General features: G+C 35.3%; 1 non-coding gene across 1 annotated transcript; it reads right to left on the bottom strand.

Annotated features, from left to right (window-relative positions):
- Positions 1-11756: 11756 nt before the first annotated feature.
- Positions 11757-11863, bottom strand: LOC111718530. Its single transcript, XR_002769063.1, has one exon. It is a non-coding gene; the product is annotated as a U6 spliceosomal RNA (small nuclear RNA).
- Positions 11864-12251: the final 388 nt, after the last annotated feature.

Below are 12251 nucleotides of genomic sequence, written 5' to 3'. Positions count from 1 at the left end.
GTCAATTATGCTAATGGTTTTCCTAAAATTGAACCAGCCATGTATTCCTGGTATAAATCCTACTTGGTCATGGTGTATTTTTCTGATAATAACTTGCTATAATCTCTTTATTAATAGTTTATTTAAGATTTTTGTATCAATATTCATTAGGGAAACTGGTCTATACTTTACTTTCTCTGTTTTGATCCTATCTGGTTTAGGTATCAGCACGATATCTGTGTCATAAAGGGAATATGATAGGACTCCTTTCCCTATTTTTCCAAATAGTTTGCATATATTGGAATTAATTGTTCTTTAAATATTTGGTAAAATTCATATGGAAATCCATCTGGTCCTGGAGATTTTCTCTTAGGGAGCTGATTAATAGGTTGTTCAATTTCTTTTTTTCTAAAATGGAACTATTTTAAGTAATTTATTTTCTCCTTTGTTAATCTGGGCAATCTATATTTTTCTTTTTTTTCCAGGGAAAACTTTATTTTATTTTATTTTTAATTATAGCTTTTTATTTACAAGATATATGCATGGGTGATTTTTCAACATTGACCCTTGCAAAACCTTGTGTTCCAACTTTCCCCCTTTTCCCTCCTACCTCCTCTCCTAGATGGCAAGTGGACCAATACATGTTAAATATGTTAAAGCATATGTTATATACAATATATGTATACATATCTATACAGTTATTTTGTGGCACAAGAAAAATTGGGCTTAGAAATAAGGTAAAAATAACCAGAGAAGGAAATAAAAAATGCAAGCAGACAAAAACAGAGGGAGTGGAAATGCTATATTGTGGTTCACACTCAGTTCCCAGAGTTCTTTTGCTGGGTGTAGCCGGTTGTATTCATTATTGAACAAGTAGAACTGGTTTGGTTCATCTCATTGCTGAAGAGAGCCATGTCCATCAGAATTGAACATCATATAATATTGTTGATGAAGTATATAATGACCTATTGGTCCTGCTCATTTCACTCAGCATCAATTCATGTAAGTCTCTCCAGGCCTTTCTGAAATCATCCTGCTGGTCATTTCTTACAGAACAATCAGATTCCATAACATTCACCTAACCTATTCCACTGATCAACTAGTCTATTTCTTAGCCAATATCAAATGGTTTTAGTAACCACTGCTTTACAATATCATTTTAGATCTGGTACAGCTAGGCCATCTTCATTTGATTTTTTTTTTCATTAGTTCCCTTGAAAGCCTTGACTTTTTGTTCTTCCGGGTGAATTTTGTTGTTATTTTTTCTAGGTCATTAAAGTAGATTTTTGGGAGTCTCATTGGTATAGCACTAAATAAATAGATTAATTTAGGTAGTATTGTCATCTTTATCATATTTGCTTGACCTATCCAAGAGCACTTAATATTTTCCCAATTGGTTGGATCTGACTTTATTTGTAGTTTTGCTCGTATAGTTCCTGACTTTCCCTGGGCAGATAGATTCCCAAATAGTTTATACTATCGGCAGTAACTTTAAATGAAATTTTTCTTTGTAACTCTAACTGTTGGATTTTGTTTGTGATATATAAGAATGCTGATGACTTATGTGGGTTTATTTTGTATCCTGCTACTTTGCTAAAGGTATGGATTATTTCTAATAGCTTTTTAGTAGAATCTAAGTATACCATCATATCATCTGCAAAAGGTGATAATTTGGTTTCTTCATTGCCTACTCAAATTCCTTTAATCTCTTTCTCAACTCTTATTACCAAAGTTAGCATTTCTAATATAATATTGAATAGTAATGCTGATAGTGGGCAACTTTGTTTCACTACTGATCTTACTGGGAGTGGTTCCAGTTTATCCCCATTACATATGATGCTTACTGATGGTTTTAAATAGATGCTCGTGATTATTTTAAAGAAAAGTCCATTTATTCCTATATTCTCAAGTATTTTTAGTAGGAATGGATGTTGGATTTTATCAAATGCTTTTTCTGCATCTATTGAGATGATCATATGGTTTTTGTTAATTTGGTTATTGATATAGTCAATTATGCTAATAGTTTTGCTAATATTGAACCAGCCCTGCATTCCTGGTATAAATCCTACTTGGTCATGGCGTATTATCCTAGGGATGATTCTCTGTAATTTTTTTGCTAATATTTTGTTTAAGATTTTTGCATCAATATTTATTAGGGAGATTGGTCAATAATTTTCTTTCTCTGTTTTTAACCTACCTGGTTTAGGTATCAGTAGCATGTCTGTGTCATAAAAGGAATTTAGTAGGAGTCCTTAATTTCCTATTTTTTCAAATAGTTTATATAACATTGGAGTTAATTGTTCTTTAAATGTTTGGTAGAATTTACATGTAAATCCATCTGGTCCTGGGGATTTTTTCTTAGGGAGTTGATTAATAGCGTGTTCTATTTCTTTTTCTAAAATGGAACTATTTAAGCAATTTACTTCCTCCTCTGTTAATTTGGGCAGCCTATATTTTTGAAGGTAGTCATCCATTTCACTTAGGTTATCAAATTTATTGGCATAAAGTTGGGCAAAGTAATTCCTAATTATTGCTCTAATTTCCTCTTCATTGTTGGAAAGTTCTCCCTTTTCATTTTTAAGAGATGAAATTGTTAGTTAACAATTTGATTTTCCTCTTTCATTTTTCTAATCAAATTTACCAAAGGTTTATCTATTTTGTTGATTTTTTCATAAAACCAACTCTTAGTTTTATTTATTAATTCAATAGTTTTTTTAATTTCAATTTTATTGATCTCTCCTTTTATTTTTAGAATTTCAAGTGTAGTGTTTGATGGTTTTTTTAAAATTTGCTCTTTTTCTAGCTTTTTAAGTTGCAACCCCAATTCATTGATCTTCTTTTTTTCTATTTTATTCAAGTAAGCTCCTAAATATATAAAAATTTCCCCTTATTACCACTTTAGCTGCATCCCACAAATTTTGGTGTGTTGTCTCATTGTTGTCATTCTCTTGGGTGAAATTATTAATTGTGTCTATGATTTGCTATTTTACCCATTCATTCTTTAGGATGAGATTATTTAGTTTCCAATTACTTTTTGCTCTATTTACCCCTAGCTTTTTGTTGAATGTAGTTTTTATTGCATCGTGATCTTAAAAGAATTCATGTACTATTTCTGCCATTCAGCATTTAATGAGATCTTTATGTCCTAATATATGGTCAATTTTTGTATAGGGTCCATGAACTGCTGAGAAGAAAGTGCACTCCTTTCTGTCTCCACTGAGTTTTCTCCAAAGATCTATCATACCTAACTTTTCTAATATTCTATTTACCTCTTTAACTTCTTTCTTATTTGTTTTGTGCTTTGATTTATCTAAAGCACGATTAGAGAGAGCAAGGTTGAGATTTCCCATTATTACAGTTTTGTTTCAATTTCTTCTTGCAACTCTTTTAACTTCTCCTTTAGGAATTTAGATGTTATACCACTTGCTGCATATATATTTAGTATTGATATTGCTTCATTGTCTATGCTACCCTTTAGCAAGATATAGTTTCCTTCCTTATCTCTTTTAATTAGATCAATTTTTGCTTTTGCTTAATCTGAGATAAGAATGGCTACCTCTGCTTTTTTAACTTCACTGAACCATAATAGATTCTGCTCGAATCTTTTACTTTTACTCTGTATGTTTAACCCTGCTTTAAATGTGTTTCCTATAAACAACATATTGTGTAGAATTCTGGCTTTTCATCCACTCTGCTATCCACCTCTGTTTTTGGGAGAGTTCATCCCATTCACATTTATGGTTAAAACTACTAATTCTGTAATTCCTGCCACTTATTATCCCCAGATTATACTTTTCTCTTTCTTCCCCCCCCCCTTATCCCTAGTATTGAACTCATGGGCACCACTTGCCTCACACAGCTCTCCCTCTTTAGAATCCCTCCCACCCCCTTCGAGTCCCTCTCCCTTTCTTAGATATTTTCCTTATTTTTCTGTATTCTTTTCCATTTAGCCTACTCTTTTCCTTTTCTCTTTTTCTCTCCCACTTTCTAATGAGGTGAGAGAAGTTTCTCTGTAAACCAAATATGTCTAATATTTTCTCTTTGAGCCAAATCTGATGAAAGATTCACACAGTGTTCCTCCACCTTCCTCAATTCCCTCAGATATGATAGATTTCCTTGGCCTCTTCGTAGGATGTAATTTCCCTCTTTTTATCTCCCCTTTTCCTTTTTTTTCTGATACAATCCCCTTTCTACTTCTATTTCCCATTTTTATATTATAACAGTAAAATCAAATTATACACGTGCTCTTTATGTATGCCTGTAACAGAAATACAATTCACAAGAGTTCTTTTTATTTTTTATGCTTCTCTTGAGTCCTACATTTGGAGATCAATTTTTTTGTTTTGCTCTGGCTTTTTCATTAAGAATAAATGGAATTCATCTGTTTCATTGAATGTCCATCTTCTTCCCTGGAAGAAAATGCTCAGTTTAGCTGGGTGGTTTATTCTTAGCTACATTCCAAATTCTTTTGCCTTTCAGAATATCAGATTCTAGGCCATTTGATCCTTTAATGTGAAAGCTGCTAGATCCTGAGTGATCCTTATTGTGCCTCCTTGATATTTGAATTGGTTTTTTTTCTGGCTGCTTCTAATATTTTTTTCTTAGTCTAATAGTTCTGAAATTTAGCCACAACATTCCTTGGAGTTTTTATTTTGGGGTCTCTTTCAGAAGGTGTTAGATGAATTCTTTCAATGCCTATTTTATCTTCTGATTGTATTACATCTGGGCAGTTCTCTTTAGTGATTTCCTGTAAAATAGTATCTAGGCTCTTTTTTTATCATAATTTTCAGGAGGTCCAATAATCCCCAGATTATCTCTACTAGATCTATTTTCCAGGTCTGTTTTTTTTCCAAGTAGATATTTAACATTTTTTTCTACTTTTTCTTTTGATTTTGCTTGACTGATTCTTGATGTCTTCATGAATCATTCATTTCTATTTGTTCAGTTCTGATTTTTAAGGAGTTATTTTCTTCATTAACTTTTTTTAAACTTCTTTTTGTATATGTCCAATTGAGTTTTTAAATGAGTTGTTTTGCTTTATGGAATTTTTTCCCACTTCACTAATTTTTTTTTTACTGAATTATTTTCTTTTTCCAATTCACAAATCCCACTTTCTTGGGAGTTCTTTATGTTTTCCAATTAACATTTCAGGAAGTTGTTTTCTTTTTCCACTTTATCAAATCTTTCTTTTAATGAGTTATATGCCTTTTCATATTCTCTTGCAAAGCTTCTCTTTCCTTTCCCCATTTTTCTTCTAGCTCTCTTTTAAGATCTTTTATAATTTCTTCTAGGAGAACCTTGTATAGTGGGGACCAGATTACATCCCCCTTTGTGATTTTGTCTGGTGACTGTCTGCTATTGGTCTCCTCAGAGTTGGAATTTTTGCTCTGTTTCTGTATAGAAGCTATCTATAGTTAGAGCTCATTTTGCCTTTTCACTCATTTTTTAAAAAGCCCTTGAAGTCTGCTTTCAGAGCAAGGAGGTTCTCGGCTTCCTCTACAGAACAGGGACAGATGGGTAGTAGTTGTTCTGTGAACAGGCTGCAAAGCGCAGCTGCGCTGCAGAAGTGTGACTGTCCTGGAAGAGCCCCACCCAATGGAAGTGCCACTGCCCTAGGAAGAGCAGGAAGAGCCCCACTGTGCTGGAAGTGTGATTGCCCTGGGCAGAGTTCTGCTGTGCTGGAAGTGTGACTGTCCTGGGCAGAGCCCTGCTCTGTGGAACAGCAGCTGCCCTGGGATAAACGGTTGAGCTGTGGAACAGCGGCTGCCCTGGTTTGAGCGGCTGAGCAGTGGAAGTGTGAGTGTCCTGGGCTGAGCGCCATGCTGTGGAATGCAGCTGTGCAGCTGCACTTTGCTCCATGCTGAGTCACTCCAGTGTAGGGTAGGTATGGAAAGGTCCTGTTTAACTCTGGGGTTTTGGGGTACACTCTATCTTTAGTGATTGTGTAACTTCTCTGCTGAGCTACCGTTTTGCAACCAAAGCAGAGCAGCCAACCTGTGGTAGAGTCCTCCCTGCAAATTCTCCACCCACAGAGATCGCCCCCACGCCTGGTCTGCTCAGCGTGGGCTTGCCTCCATGTTCTGCTTCCCTGCCTGTGCTGGCCTCCTCCCACAGATCAGGACAAACCTTTTCTGGTGATCTTCCAAGTTATCTTCAGCTGGTAAGTTGTTGTACTCCCAATATTCCTTTATTCTACCAGCACTATTTCAGAGGCTGAATTAGGTAATCAGTAAATGAGGGTAGAAGGGAGCTGAAGCATGTGTCCTCTCCACCATCTTGGCTCCACCCCCACAATCTATATTTTTCTAAGTATTCATCCATTTTAGTTACATTATCAGACTTATTGGCATACAGTTGGGCAAAATAGCTTCTAATTATTGCTCTAATTTACTCTTTTTTGGTGGAAAGTTCACTTTTTCATTTTTTATAGTAATAATTTCAATTTTTTCTTTCCTTTTTCTAATCAAATTAACTAAGGTTTATCTATTTTGTTGGATTTTTCATAAAGCCAACTTTTAGTTTTGTTTATTAATTCAATTGTTTTCTTTTAATTTTATTAATCTCCCTTTTTATTTTTAGAATTTCAAATTTGGTATTTAATTGTTCTTTGATTATTCTTTTTTTAGCTTTTTTAGTTGCATGTCCAATTCATTGTTTGAGAAGGCACTAAAATTAAAAAGGTCAGTCAGTAAGTTAATAAACATTAAGCACCTCATATATTCTGGGCATTGTATTAAGCATTGGGGATACAAATACAAAAAGAAAAAAAAAGAAACTGTTCTTGCCTTCAAGGAGTTTACAGTTTAATGAGATATGACAAAGCATAAAAAGAAAGCCAAATAGGGAACAAAGATGGAGGGAGAAGGGGTCCAACAAAGGTATGGTGTAGAAATCTCAGGATAGTGCAACCAAATAAGAAATTAAATGAACTACACTCAGCTTAAATTGTTACTTAAGTGGATGTTTTGGAGTTCATGAACCTACTCTCCAATCAGAAGGGCATAGGATGACAATGAGGCTGATGGAATTTTTCAAGATAATAGAAATGAACTTCCTAATATATGAAGAAGGAATCACAATGTCTCAAAGGAGGGCAACCAAATGAGAAGTTAAGAGCACAAGAAGCTCTTGTTTGGAGAGTGCCTTCACACATGTAAAGCAGCAATAACTTAGAGGCTTAGAGAATTATCTGGGAGCATTGAAAAATTAAGCTTCTTGTGATATCACCTCATACTAGGAATTAACTAAGATGAAGAAAGATGACAAAAAAGGTCATTGTTGGAGGGCTTTTGAGATATAGGCACATCAGTGCATTGTTGGCAGAACTATGAAATCAATATCACCATTTTAGAAAACAATTTGGAATTATACAAATAAAGTGACTAAAATGTCCATATGTGTTGATCCAGGAAATCCACAACTAGACATATATTTCCAAGAATGTCATTAATAGAAGAAAATCCTTCTATAAATGAAAATATTTATAGCAAACCTTTTCATGGTAGTAAATAAAAGTAAAAGAAAGTAGAAATGAAGTAGCACTCATCAGTCAGGGAATGGCTAAACAAATTATGGTACCTAAATGCAATCAAATATCATCGGGCTGTAATAAATGATGACTAATGAATACAGAGCAGCAATAAACTGATACAGAGTGAATTAATCAGAGCCAAGAAAACAATATTCAGAATGACTACAGCAATGTAAATGGAAAGAACAACCATAAAATAATTAAAAGTGAACAATGCATAATTACAAAGAATAAACATGGCTGGAAAAAGAGATAGGAGAAGACATCTCTTCCACTTCTTTGCAGAGATAGGAAGTCCACAAGTGTGGAATGCTGCATATATTGTCAGATTTTTTTAAATTGTCAGTTTTTTTTATTTTTTTCCTTTAAAATATTCTTTGTCCTATATGATGGCTTTTTGGGAGAAGGGAGAAAAAGATTCTGGAGAAAATTTAGGCACTATAAAAACAAAAGAAATCAACAAAATTTTATTATTTTTCCCAAAGAAGTTAAGTGATTTGCCTTTAGTCTAGCATGTATTGGAGCTAGAATTTGAATCCTGGTCTTCTTGACTTGGTGGCCAGTCTACATGGTCTCTGCAAGTATTATTATTTCCAATTTAAAAGGAGGAAAACAAAATTTAGAAAGGAGATAAAACTTGCCAGTTATATGATAAATAAATGTTAGAGCCAGGCCCTTAGATCCAATTTCTAGTGGTTAGAGGGAATATGATAATACTGAAGATTCCAGGGCATTAAAGTAGACCTAGGGATGGGGAGGGTGTAAGGAAGGTGATAGAAGGAAAAATGTAATAATGATGTAATGACATTAAACAGCTATAGAATAGAAATCAGGCTGGGTCCCACCTAAGTCAAAGATTGCAGTTCTATCTGGTGCCTCATATTTGGTCCCTGGCTTCTTGTTTGCCCTCCCAAGAGTTCAGGACAGAGGGATATTCCTACCTCTCTCCCACAACAGCATTTACTTATACAGTGTCCTCCCTGTTAAGGTCTGACTACTATGAGATAAATCACATGAAGGATTAATGGCTGAGAAGTGAAACTCTCTCCTCTTTCTATTGATATATTTTCTTTCTAGCAGGGGCCTTCAACACCTTAACTCCAAATCTCTTTATTTCCATTGGATTTAGTGACTCATTGTGATAGTAAAGGGAAGGAGAGTTATGTTATTAATTTAAATTCAGTGAACATCACTTGAGTGCATGCTGTATGAGACTGACTATGTAGATGGCACTTATCTCCTTAGTGTTTACAAAGTACTTCACAATTGTTGTCTTATTTGCTCTTCACAAGAGCTCTAGGCAGACACACTACAGGTGCTATCATCATTATTTTGCAGATGAGGAAACCAAGTCTCAGAGGCTAGTTGATTTGTTCATGGTCACTCAAGTTAGTAAGTCTTATAAGAATTGGAACTGATTCTGATAATAATAATATGGATTTAACATATAATGCCTACTCTATGCCTGGCATAGAACTAAATATTTTACCAATATTTTTCATTTTATTTTTACAACAACTGTGCTTTATTTCTCCCCATTTTACAGATGAGGAAATGGAGGCAGACAGAGATTAAGTAATTTGCCCAGCTAGTAAGTAAGTATCTAAGGCGAGATTTGAATACAGATCTTCCTGACTCTAGTTTTAATTCACTACTCATTGTGCCAGCTAACCCAGCACACATCCCAGGCTATCTCTCTAATGGGGACAGAACCCAACAGTATTGCAAAGACAGCAGTGAGATTTCAACCATCTATCTCTAGCATCTATTTATCCTATAGAAGTAACCAGCAGCTTTGTTGATATTCTAGGCCAGCTCTGGAGAGATTCCCAAACCTACCTTATTCTCTGCCATTCCTTAGAGCAGTACTCAGGCTATTTGAATGACATGGGAAGAAAAGAGTTGGGATACATCAAAAGAAGGAAGGTTTCATCATGAATAGGTGGTGCAGTGGATGGAGCACTGGGATCAGAATCTGGAAGACTCCTGTTCCTATGTTCAAATCTGGCATGAGGTACATACCATCTTTGTAATCTTAGGCAAGTTATTTAACCCCATAAAATTCATTTGTCAAATGAATTGAAGAAGGAAATGGCAAACCATTTTGTTAATATCTTCGCCCCCCAAAAACCCCAAATGGAGTCACTAAGAGTCAGAGGCCTGGATTATAGCTACAGCCAGCTCTAGAATGGTAAGAAGGAAAAGGATGATGAGTGTAATTGAGGATAGTACGATGTTAATAGATATGAGTCAGACATGCCTGAAAAACTACTAACAACAGCAACAACAGCAAATGTAGCAGTGTGAGGTTTGCAAAAGACTTTACACATATTATTTCATTTTATCCGCTTAATGACCCTGGGAAGGATCTCTATTTTATGAGAGAACTGAGATTGACTAAGCTTAAGTGACTTGCTCAGGATAGTCTATTAGTAAATGCCCAAGGCTGGTTTTCCTGACTTCAGGATCAGCTCTCTATCTATTGGACCATTTAGCTGTCTTGAGCCATAAAGAAACATGGGACTTTTTGCTCTGAGTAGCAGCTTCAGCCAGGAGGTATGGATATTTTGGGACAGTCACCTAAGAATCTTTTGTCATTAATTGCAATTGCATTAGTCTAAATATATCTCCTCCTACCCCCCACCAGGAGAGCTCAGAGTCTTTCACATAATCCAAACTTAGATGTACTTGACACTTCATCTTAAATTCGCCAGCCTATACCTTTCACAGCAAAACACAACTAGTTGCTTTTTAAATTTTACATTGACTCAAAGGGAAAACTGGACACAAATAGCCTCTTTTCCATTTCCAAGGACACAATGATTTAACCCTACAGCTGGCATTATTCTTAGAATAAGAATAGGGATGCTTTCTCAAGACCCTATCTGTTTCTCTAGGTAGTGGATGGTTGAGTACACAAGCACTGATGACTCCCCTTCCCCATCCTTACCATACTGGGAGAAACATTCCTTGGCTCTCTCTATGGAAGGTGGGTTTCAGACTGACCTTGTTCTAAATGTTTGTCTTTGACTGGCCAGGGAGTCATGGAATTCAATCAGCATATTTCTCTCCTTGAGGATTCAAGGTAACATAATACACATTTCCATTGTTGCCATGGAACCATTGGTGTTTTTTTTTTTTGTTGTTCCTATGAGAGCATTTCAGACCCTAGGCTCCTTACTATATTTAAAGATTGCTCTATTATCTATTGCTGAGTAGGAGGCAGAGGGGACAGCTATTGGGATGTGATTCTTTGCGAAATCAAATCAACAGATTGGAGACACTGATCCAAGTCCAATAAACATCCAGATCACTTGGTGAGGAGTAATTATATTCTTACAGGTCACTAATTACTTATGAGTCATGAAATAGCATGTGGGTCCATGACAAACAAGGAAGACAGCTAAGACACATTCCTTAGAGAATAAGTAGATCTCACTGCTTCCAGTTACTATGTAAGATCTCAAACATCAGTTTCCTCATCTGTAAAATTAGATCTGTAAAATCTAGCCTGACTAGATGACTTCCAAGATCACTTGCCACACTACAGCTATACTTTTATGAAAGCAGATGGTCAGAAACATGACTACAAAGACTATGGTATTGGGGGAGAATCCTGGATGGGAAATTTCCTAGTTTACTTTTGATAGGTATAAATTGGACTGTGATGTTTACCTTTCTTTTAATAAATTTCCATACTGTTTCAAGGTCACAGAATGAAAGAATCTTGGAGTTGAAAGGGACCTATTCCAACCTGTGTCAGAATAAAGACTCCTCTTATACAGTATGTTTGACAGATAATGAGGCAGCCTCTTGAGCCTTCCAGTATTGAGATTGCTCAATGATCTTCTGAAACAGTTTATTCCCCATTTTCAGAATTCTACCTTTCTACTTTTTGCAATTTTTACCTTTTGTTCCTCATACTTCTCTCTTGGTTCAAGCAGAACAAAACTAATTTCTTTCCCACAGGTTAACTCTTCAGCTACTCAAAGATAGCCATATCTTTAAGTCTTTTACAAGTCCTTTATTCTTTAAGGAAAGTAGACTAAATCCTTCCATATAGGTGATATGGCATAGTTTCCAGTATCCTTATCCAGGTCAATTTCCCCTGGACTCATCTTCATTTGTCAAGGTTTTTCATCAAATGAGATATTTAGAACTAATGCAATAATACAGATGTGGTTTGACCAGGAGGTGAGCCCACTTGCTCTTATGACTAGACCCTGGATCTTTCTTTTTTATTGAGAATTTTAATAAACATTTCATGAATTTATGTGTCATCCTTATATTGGGGCCAAGCTAATCTTCTCTATTTCATTCCAATTTTAGCATATATGCTGCCAAAGTAAGCATGATCTTGGACCTTTTTTATTTTTAAATAGTTTTTTATATTCAAAATACATTCAAAGATAGTTTTCAACATTCATCTTTGCAAAATCTTGTTTTTCCTATTTTTTCTCCCTTCCTTCCTCTCCTCTCTCCCCTAGAGGGCAAGTAATCCAATTTAGGTTAAACATGTGCAATTCTTCTATACACATTTCCACAATTATCATGCTGCACAAGAAAAATCAGGTCAAAAAAGGAAAAAATGGGAAAAAACAAAAAGCAAGCAAACAATAACAAAAAAGATGAAAAACTATGTTGTGATACACATTCAGTCCCCATAGTTCTCTCTCTGGGTGCAGATGGCTTGCTTCATCACAAGTCCATTGGAGCTGGCCTGAATCAACTCATTGTTGAA

Source organism: Sarcophilus harrisii, chromosome 2, assembly GCF_902635505.1.
Source record: "Sarcophilus harrisii chromosome 2, mSarHar1.11, whole genome shotgun sequence".
Lineage (NCBI taxonomy): Eukaryota > Metazoa > Chordata > Mammalia > Dasyuromorphia > Dasyuridae > Sarcophilus > Sarcophilus harrisii.
Note: the sequence above shows the minus strand (reverse complement) of the source record. Positions and strands in the feature narration are given on the sequence as shown.